Genomic DNA, 10,681 nt, shown 5'->3' with positions numbered 1-10,681 from the left:
TTTAAGCCTGAAGTGGGCACCATGTTGGATGAGCTGTTAGCCTGTCACTCAAAGCGGGAACGCCCTCAATTACCTTAATAAAAAATAAACATATGAGTTAGAAAAAACTCACCCCATGGAACAGTTGTCATGAATACTGAAATAATTGAGACCATCTTTTGTACCAGGCTGTTGCATGTTTAATAATGCTCCCTTTTGGAGCCTCAAGTGGCCACTCGATGAACTGCAGGTTTTTGCACTTCCACATGTGCTTCATTGCTCAGACCTGGAGGTTGCCGCTTGGTAAAACCCACCTACACTAGACAAGACCAGACCAGACCAGACCAGACCAGACCAGACCAGACTCCCGACTCCATCCACAGCAGGATGCAGCCTGACACAGACGCAAAAATGGTTTTAGAACAACTCAAAAGACCTCCAAATTCACTAGATCCCAAACTGATCAAGTATTAGTGGGATGATCCACATAGGTCCCTCCCCTCACCCCATAGGACCCAAAGCCCCCCCACTAACAACACCAAGAAGACGATGAGTCAAAACTGTTCTGGAGGCACAGTATTAGGACGGTGGTCATAATGTTATGCCTGATTGGTGTATAAAGATGAAAAATTTAGTGGCATGTTTTCGATCATGGTTCATTTGCGAGGCCGGGTGTAGAAAACGTCAAACGGTCATTAACACAAACCCAATCTCTCTCACAAAGTGAATCTCAGCAGCCGAAGTTCTCAGGTCCAAACAGTCCAACCTTTCCGGTCACGTTCAGAGTGGATCTCTGGGCGTGGCGATGACCAGCATATTACTACATTAAAAAAAGAAAAGAAGGAAAAACAAGGTTCTTACTATTCCTACTATTCCTAAAAATATATTAGTATTTTTATTTCTTCATCCAAAAAGGGCTGGTACTTCATTATTTAATATGTGAAAAGAAAAGAAACCCCTCCCGCCCCACCACCACCACCACCACCACCCACCACCTTGTAGTTTTGCTAACAGATATGCAAGAAACGAAGCAAAGCCAATGCTGTTTTTAGAAAATTAATGCTTAATTAAAACTGACGACACAACTAAATATTTTTGAGATTACTAGTGCAAGATTTAAAAAAAAAAAGAGAACAACCCCAATAGATTTCGTGCTCTGTCCTGGTGCACCTGCAGAGATCGAGGTTCGAGAAATTGAGGGGAAAAAAAGGTGGTAACTACAAAAATACATTGAAAATGTGTTGTACGGTTTTAAAATAATCATGTTTTAGCAAAAAACAAAAAAAGTCTTAGTTCTCCCCCCCATGATATAACCTAAACCAAGTTTCCACGATAAAATATGAATTTAATGCAGTCTAATACAACAATATATCCTACCTGCTTAGTGTTTTTTAACAGCCAGTGTCCACTGATATAAATGGGATCGACAAAATAGTAGAATAGAAGGTCACCTACTGGGAGTCATTTTGTTCACGTATGAGCGCGAAGAAAAAGCCGACAATCAAATGCCATCATTTGTTTTTTCGCTTGTCTTTTGTTGTCATTTTCTGTCTTTTTTGTCTTTGTGTCTGCTAAATATCATATCATCAATATTAGGTCTCGTTTCGCACACTTGAGTTGAATATTAGGGGAGCAATTTCCAGACAAACTGCATAATGAATATATGCATAACCTTAAAGCCATACGTATCTCCCCCTTCAGCCACTCACTGACCTTCTTCTCCTTTCAGTCAAATATCACTCTTTATTTTATTATTAATTTCCATGGGAAAAAAAAAACAAAAACATGCTTTTATTGAGGTTTATTCACATTTTCTCTGGATTAAAGCAGCACTAAATACTAAATCGCTTTCCCTGTCGGACTGCAGGACATTCAAGCCTCCCAACATTCTAGTCTGGACCGCACTCAAAACTGAGGATCAGCTCAGATTATCTGGTCATGAGATGGTTTACAGATCTGCTCACAGGTCAACTGGGGCTCCTCCGACTGACCTCGGACACGTGTGATGTTTAGAATTTCAAAATCTGGATGATTACTTTGGCGGTTTCACTTAAAAAAACAAATCTGCAACAGTAAACATAGTATCCCTCTGAGCTAACATTAGCTCGCATTATAAAAGTGATTCACAGTGAGTTGTTGCACTGCAGTCGGCATTACCAGACGTACGATAATTGTCGTATTTGTACGATAATCTGTACCATCAGTAATTCCAAAAATCCCATAAAGTGCGATAAGTTGACCCCTTCAGTACATGGCTATTAGCATAAACAAATAGTCTTGTTAGTTCATTAAAAGGTAAAGCTGCATTATAAGCTGTACTATATGGGATGTGGTTATCGGGTATGTGCGATAATTTTTTCTTGAAAAAAGCGACAATTTTAAGTTTCTGGTACGATACTTTGACTGCAGTCAGTCAAATTGTTGTCAAATTGTTTCTCGTCCGTAGTTTGCCGAGATTAAGGAGAAGACTAATTGTGATGTTTCGCCCCAAGTGTGTGATACCAACAGATTTCAGAATCTGTTCTTAAAACCCCTGTAGCCTGAGCGTAAATTAGAAAATCTTAAAATGCAAACTTTCTAATGTGTCCTATACGAATTAAAGCTTAAACAGTTTTAATACCAGGCGTCTTTACAAAACCATTGCATGACTTGTTTGCGTCTTTTGTTCGGACGCAAATCTAAAAAAAAAAGTATGACAACTAAATAAAATGCTTTTTAGTTATTTGGCATCTTATCCTCATCTTCCTTTTTTTGTCCAACTTCATCCATACGACATAAGGGATATCTGTTTGTTTACTTAACTTAATTGTATCTTTGTTTTGCTCTCTGGTCTGACTCACAGACGTGTCGGGTTTAGCTTAATGGAGAACCTCACTGAAAAGATTTCCAATGGTGCTCACAGTTTTTTCATCGTCTTATTCTCATCCAGTATTGTGTAAAAAGAAAACAAAACAAAAAAAAAAAAAAATCACCCTCATCTCATCATGACGAACGTTTTTGTCGCCCATGTTAGAAAAAGGTTTAGCCATAAGAATTGCAGAGTAGAATAGTTATTTATTTATGGCCAGTCTGTAACTGTGTGCGCCTGTCAAATGTGGAGAACTGTGACGTGACTTCTCTTTCGGCTTAAATAGTTCTTCTTCTTTTTTGATTAAGGATTATATAAAGTACATAGACGACGTAACCTACGTATATAATCTACGTACGGAACATACGTATGTAACCTACGTATGTAGCCTACGCCAGTGTGAGCTATTTATACTTGTGCGCTTGTCGATCTGGCTCGCTCTATAAAATCTTTCTCTACAAAAAGACATAAGAGCGTGTCTTTTTTTGCCAGTCTGGTTAATTTTTGATTCACTTTTAACAATGGCAACTGAAACCTTCGCCGAAATTTTGCCGGAGACGACAAATATTTATATCTTTGACCCTCCTCGGTTAACCTTTCGTCGACGTGGTCCGTCCTTATTGATCCAAAACAATCGATTCAAAAATGTGAATATGCAGAGGTGGAGAAGTAGCCGTAAATACCAGAAACACTGCCGCTACCAGGCGAACCAATTCCAGCTCTTGCGCTTTGTGTTGCCACTACATTCCTGGCGAGGTTCAGGTCAGGCTACGGTGTAGGCGTCAAATTTTGTGTTAGCAAAGCCAGTGAGGCTGTGATATCTTTTTCATGAACAGCTTTTTTTCTCCTCCTCCCTTCAACTAATGTCTGGGAGAGTGGAGGGACATTACAGAGGACGAGCAGCAGCTAAGATAGACGGACGTATTCAAAAAAATAAAAATAGCATCCATGCGGCAGCTGCAAAGTGGAAAGAGTTGAGTCTGCGTGATGTAGTTGTAACTACATGGGTGTGTGCAGAAGATTCGTTTGGCGAAAAAGAAAAAAAACACAGGTAGCGTGGCAGCACTTCAGGTTCAGCTGGTTCACCTGGCTCCTCTATATATAGGTGGTTAAGCAAATGAAGAAAATTTAAAGGTTTGGTTTTTTTAGTGTCAGGTCAGAACTCACTAGTTGATGTTATCAGACCTGCGGTTTATTTTGTACTCAGCGCAACTTTTTTAAATTGACTTTTATAAGCTGGTCAAACGTGGCTCGCTGTGTGTTTTGTAATCTTGGTTTCACACGTCTCTGTTTGTCTGTGTCAAATCAAACAATATGAGTGTGGAGCTGCACTTTGCACTGTTTTTAATGGAAGGAAGTCAGTGACACTGGTGGTAAGAGTGTTGTCCTTGGAGATCTTTTGACGTTTTGGGAAATGTGCTCGTTCATGTTTGAGAGGAACGGGACCATTATCTTGTCTGAATGGTAGAAATGAAGCTAAAATTAGCAGAAACAGCTATTCGTGGTCTGTGAAGTGAACAACATTTGTCTACCAGCATCTACAAGTAACATTTTGAATGTCCTTTGTTAACTTAGCGCAAAAACAACAAAATGTAAATACAACAGATTTTAACCAACGGTTTGGTAACGGACCTTTCTTGTTTCTACTACTTGCTTTACTTTCAACAATGGCGACTGAAACTTTCGCTGAAATATTGCCGAAGACGAGTCATACAATCATCATAGTCTTTACTTGCTGTATATGAATGTGGATGAACTTCTGATGATATTAACCATAGGTATCCTAAAAACCAGTATTGAAGCTCAGTGGGTGTCTCCAGTGGGCGCCATCTTGGCATTGCTTGACTCCCAGATAGCTAGCAACCTGTGAGGGCAGCCATGTTTTAGCAATTAGCTTTAGAGTCCAAAGCACCAGGCTGTGAAAACATTTATTTCTGTATAGTTATTTTATTTTTAAACGTGGAGGTCTGTGGGTATTGACTACCTTTTGGAGCCAGGCTCAACTGACCATTTGGGGGAACTTCACTTTTCAGGCCCTGAAGTTGCTGCTTGGTTAGAACAGAACAGACTACGGCTCTCTACGTCTCTGGTGTAACAACTTGTGCGTCACATGCACTACAAACTTCTAGCCACGAACCCCAAAGCATATTTTTAAGCTTCCACTTTCTGCGGGGACACTCTTGTTAACTTCTGCTAGTTGCTAACTGCTCCATAGTCTACTGTTCAGACATCAGAGGCATTTTCAATCGTCTCTTCTAATGCTTGGCAAGAAATCAGATAAGCATATTTCCTGAAACGTCCTTTAACGGTCCCTTAAAGTCTACCAGTGCAACAGGTCTAACATTCCCCTCAAGACAAAAGCATGTGCGCTTTTGACAGCTTAAAGTTAGGTTGCAGACTGTGCCACAGGTAAGCCATATGCTACTTCTACTAAATATACACTAAAACTAATATTTGACGCAAGCAAAAAGGTCAACTAATTCATTCTCGCCTATGCTGTATTTTTACCATTAGCCCAGCGTTTCTACCTCCATCACTCAGGCACACGACAGATATCTGGTGCCCGTTTGCTTCTAAAGGCGTTGACATATCAAATTCTCAGCTAGACGTCAGAAATGTCAACACACGACTTCAATTCATCAGTACTAGGATTTTCTAGACGTACCCCCATGGCTATGCTGTAGTTGCTTCTTCAACTGTGATTTTTTTTGTTTGTTTTTTTTTGTTTTATTTTGTGCACTGTTTTGAGGATTTCTTATTGTGTTTCCAATAATCTGAGCAACAGTTCAATGTGAAAATGATTCTAAAGGTGCTATGTGTAGTATTCTCTTTGAAGACGGTGTATTACGGTTATATTATGACTCGGTTCAGACGTCACGTCTGGTCGTTAAACTCAGTGATTCTTGCTTTTCTTGAATAATAAATAAAAATAAAAAAGCCACCTTTAATTTTGGGTGAAGTCTGCGAGTTGGTCACTTACTTCTGTATTAGCAGTTTAAATATTCAGAGGCAAAGGAAATATAATAACTTTGCTGTCATGAAGCAGCTCATAGTGACTGTAAGTTGTAGCACATGTTATTCTAGTAGTAGTAGTGTTAAGTTCAGAGACAATCCTACACATAATACCTTTAAGTGAAAGATGTAGGACATAACAAAATATTTGTCTAATTGTGATATTTTTTATTTCCTTTCTGGTGTCTCACGCTGAATTTGTGTTTTTAAAAACAAATATTTTCTGAAAAAGTACAACTATGAACATTGCAAATTTATCACGTATCTTATGCTTTTAATTAAAAGTGTATACTCATTGTGGGCAGTGTTTTTTGGTAACGTTTCTTTAATTTATTACCTAAATGTTGGAATATTTAAATTTCAAAACATGACACTTGGTACAAACATACAGTATATATATTTAAATATGATACTTTGCATGTGCACTGTGTTGGATTAAACTGCATTAAGTTGAAATAAAATGGGTTTGATGCCCAAAATGTCTCTTTTGGTTTTGTGATTTTTTTGTTTCTAGGAATACCTCAAAATTGAATGATTGCTAATGTATGTATGAACGAACAAACATGGGATTTTTTTGCGATGGATTGTGATGAGAAGACAGGTATAATTCCCATGCCTGTGCAGTGATTTTAGGGCTGGAGCCAGGAGGCGATTAGCTTACCGTAGCATAAAGACTTGAAACTGGTGGAAACTGCTAGCCTGGCTTTGTCCAACGTTGACTTGACACATTACAACTGAAATGACCGACAAGCTATAAATCAAAGCTGGCTTCTTCTTTCAACGCTCCAGTGACGTAGTCATTCATCAACCCATCATATGTGATGACAGCGTTGACAAAGGCTTGAGCTACGCTCGGCGTAAGTGTAGCTGGACACACATGGTCGCTTCGTAGCAGAAAGTTGCCTGGAAACCTGTGGCAACGTTCACATGTTAATTTGTGAGTTTCAGAGGTCATAGCACTTCACTTTTATTTAATTTGGAAAGAGGAAGGGAGGCTTACTATTTCCACCTATTTCTTTCCTTTTTGCTAAGCCACACTTATCACCACCTAGTTCCTGTTATGTATTAAACATAAACGCATGATTCTTCTAAACCAGACAGAAAGTGCATGCGATTATTTTATAAAATTACTTGAAAAGTATTGATTGCACGAAAAGGAGGTCATCGTCTGCATATTGGACAACCTTAATGTCTTTTGATGTAAGAACTATCACTATTAAAAGATGATAAAATCCAACTTTTTTTTATGTTTCGGCTCTATACTTGTGTTATAACATTAGTTTTCCCTCAGATATGTGCTTTGCATGAATCCTTGAATCACTACACAGGACACAAATTAAAAATTCTTTCATCTTTCTTTAATCATTGGAGACCATAGCCTGTATATAAATATGGACAATGCACCTCCGCACTGGACAAATTGACACTATTCAGAGTTGGATCAGTACTCACCTTTTTGTGTAATTAACCCTACACTCTGTTACAAGAAAATGTTGGATTATACACTGTACTTATTTAAAGTCCATCTTTATACTGTCTATGTTAGAGACTTTTAAAGCATTAAATATAACCGTTGTTAAAAATCACTTTCACTCCCAAGACTCTGACATATTTAGCATGCTTTGTTGGTAGCAAGCATTTAATAATAACCACAAATATGTTTTCTAATGTCAATAACTCTTCCTGTGAGCAGATAGAAGCGGAATTTGTTGTGTAAACAGTTAGTTGATGACAACACAGTAAAACACAGTTGTAATAATTCAAAATAAATCTGATCTGTTAAAAATCCATTCTCAGTAGGATGTGTTAGTGTGTGCTGCTTATCAGTGCTAAAAATGAGCCAGAAAGATCTGAGTAGTCACTGTCTGAATATGAAATCTTCTCTGCTGCTTACATACGTCTGTCATCGGCCTTTATGCATAACACACATCACCTCCGCTGAACTAACACATCCCGATAAGGCTTAACTAGATGCAGATCAGGAAACAGGCTGACACATTTATGCAAAGAATCCCTTCCGAGCAGATAAGCAAGTGTAAAATCTGCAAACCTGGTCTTGATGGGCATCTGGATAGCAGAAATGAAAGCAGCATTCTGTCCTTAAGGAAAATAAAAGCTGCTGCACAGCAGACATGATTTTTTATCACATCACTCAGGAGAGATGCGTAGGGAAAAAGGAAAGAACAAAGGCATTTGATTCTAACATTTGTTTCAACAGCTTTAAAACGTGTCTTCCAAGCATGACTTACTTTACATATCACTTTCACTTTATGTGCATTGTTCTGTCAAATGCTACACATGTCGTTCTCTCTCCAAAGCATGTTGTTTGGGAACAAACTGGCAGCTAGTCACCCTTACACTCCCTCCCTTCAGTGTCAAAACTTGCTTCTCTGGTAAAGCAACTCTTGAAGAGAGGTTCATAAGACAAACATGGAGCAGTGTTTCAACATTTATTCTCAGCTGCTTCTTATTTTTCTTGCTGATGTGGATAGGTGATGGGTTTAAACGTGAATTTTTTTTTCTGAATTTTGTAATAAATTCAGGTTGTTGCCTTTGAATTAGCACACAATACACAGATCAGCCACAACATTATGACCACTGACAGGAGAAGTAAATGACGTTGACCATCTTGAGACAGTCATTCCTTGATGGCAACAGGATGCAGCCAAAGCACGCTTTAGGAACAACTAAAAAAAACATGAAGAACAGCACAGTGTGTTGACCTGGCCTCCAAATTCACTAGATCCCAAACTGATAAAGTAACTGTGGGATGATCCATCATAGAGGCCCCTCCCCTCGACCCAAAGGACCCACAGACCTCCCACTAACAACATCCTGTTACCAGACACCACAGGACGACCCTCAGAAGGCCCGTGTCCATTCTCTGATGAGACGCAACTCTTTTTGAGGCACAAGGGAGAGCTACGCATTATTAGGAAGGTGGTCATAATGTTACGCCTGATGTTATGTCTATGCTTGACAAACCCGTTGTGACTTCAGCAATTTTGAAGCTCCGTGCGATGGGTTAGGGCCGTCGCCATCTTGGCAATGTCTGACTTCATTTGCTAGGTATTTGCCTGAAACGTACTTTGAGCTAACAAGCTAACACAAAGACATTAATATATTAAAGCAGTATGAAGATATTTCTATTGTCCTTGTTGAGGCAGTGCAATAAGCTGTAAACACAACACTAGCGTGTGTAGCTAACAGTCATTAGCCTTCATGTTCCTGTCAGATAGCTAATTTAAGCTAACTCATGGGATCTATTTTCCTCTCCACCAACTCCTGAAGGAGCTAGTTAACCCTCCCTGTGTCTGCCTGCTGTTTGGTGCCACTGTGCAGGTAGATTAGTGTTTACACGTCGATGCACCTTTGAGGTTAGCATCTTAAAATGTGCGCTGTTATTCCTGTTCACCCCCAATGATGAAGCTTTTCCTTACACAGTCCTCACCCGCCGTCTCTGGTGGGGCGGTGGAGGCTGGTGGATGCATCAGTCCTTAAATTGCGTCTCTGTTGCTTTCATGTTGTAACTGGACACATGGGATGTCTCTGTTCTCCAGAGACCATCTGTGTGTGTGTGTGTGTGTCCACAACAGATGGATGGCCACACCTCTCCCTCTGAATGCAGTCCATTCACAGGTCCGATCTGAAACCTGCCCCTTTGAAGGAAAGTCGGGATCCGATAACTGCCAGAGCTACCTCTGCAGTTAAGAAGAGATGCACAAAGCTTGAACGATCCGGGGCAGACTGACACATTCTCCATCTGTATGCTAATGAGCTCTTAGACATATTGGAAGGAGGTGCGTTTTTAAACCTCTATTTGTAGCAATAAATCTACTGTGTGTTTTCGTACGCTGAAGCTTTCTACTGGACTCTTGAGCAGATCCAGTGGAACAAATGTTTTACAGAGGATATAAAGATGAACTCTTTTTCCTTTTAGTGGTCATTCCTTTTACTCAGCTATGACAAAGTTGCTTGTTGATTTTGTTGATCTGCTTAAAAGTTAACCCATGAAACATTTGGAAGTCAGCTGAGCTTTGATCTGCGACGTCATTCATTCATTTTCTCTAACTTTCTTGTCATCTGGAGGGTTGGGGGGGCTGTCCCAGCTGTCACTGGGCTAGAGGCGGGGTTCTCCCTGGACAGGCCTCCCGTCTACAGCCAATTTAGAATGAACCTAACGAGCACGTCTTCAGATGGTGGGAGGAAAACCGAAGTACCTGGAGAGAACTCACTCATCAGCGCAAGCATGATGCAGCACAAGGCCAAAAGAAAACCAAGCTGGTTGGAGAGACGTTCACTAAAGTTAGGAACCTTTCTTTGTTGTGTGATCCATAACCCCTCCGGCTAAGCTTTAGCGTTGATGGTTGTGGTTAAAGGAAACAAGATTTGACTGGGTTGTGTTAAGATTTATTGTTCTGACCCATCAATTCACCCCAACATCTTCCATGTTTGCTCCTGAAGGGCAAATTACCAAGAAGAGGATTTTGTAACTTGATCGTAAATAACTTTTGGTGATTTCTACTTAAAAGATTTGTTACACATGTCAGTGAGTCATGACAGTTTATCCGAAAAGTAATGTTCAGCCTTTCATAATAAATAATCAAAGATTAGTTAAGAAACGTAGGAGAGAGGGTTTGTTCTCTCGCTCTTATCCTTTGTTAATCTCACACAAAAAAAAAAGATTTGACCCTCCTGATCAGATAATCCACATCATGTTATCTTGTTTTTTTTCTCCACCAAAATGCACTTGTAATCAATACAAGATGTGCTCGCTCCTCTTTACCTCCGCTCTCTTGCAGTTAGGTCATAACCTCGGATTAACGTGGCCTAGTGCTCCGA

At 39.8% G+C, this 10,681-nt stretch overlaps 1 long non-coding RNA gene across 1 annotated transcript; it reads right to left on the bottom strand.

The window, feature by feature from the left end:
• Nucleotides 1–1,022: 1,022 nt before the first annotated feature.
• On the bottom strand, nucleotides 1,023–7,471 carry LOC124999317. The gene is made up of 2 exons (XR_007111183.1): nucleotides 3,204–7,471; nucleotides 1,023–3,164 (listed from the first exon to the last, which is right to left on the bottom strand). It is a non-coding gene; the product is annotated as an uncharacterized LOC124999317 (long non-coding RNA).
• Between the last annotated feature and the right edge of the window lie 3,210 nt (nucleotides 7,472–10,681).

This window comes from Mugil cephalus, chromosome 21 (assembly GCF_022458985.1).
Source record: "Mugil cephalus isolate CIBA_MC_2020 chromosome 21, CIBA_Mcephalus_1.1, whole genome shotgun sequence".
Lineage (NCBI taxonomy): Eukaryota > Metazoa > Chordata > Actinopteri > Mugiliformes > Mugilidae > Mugil > Mugil cephalus.
Note: the sequence above shows the minus strand (reverse complement) of the source record. Positions and strands in the feature narration are given on the sequence as shown.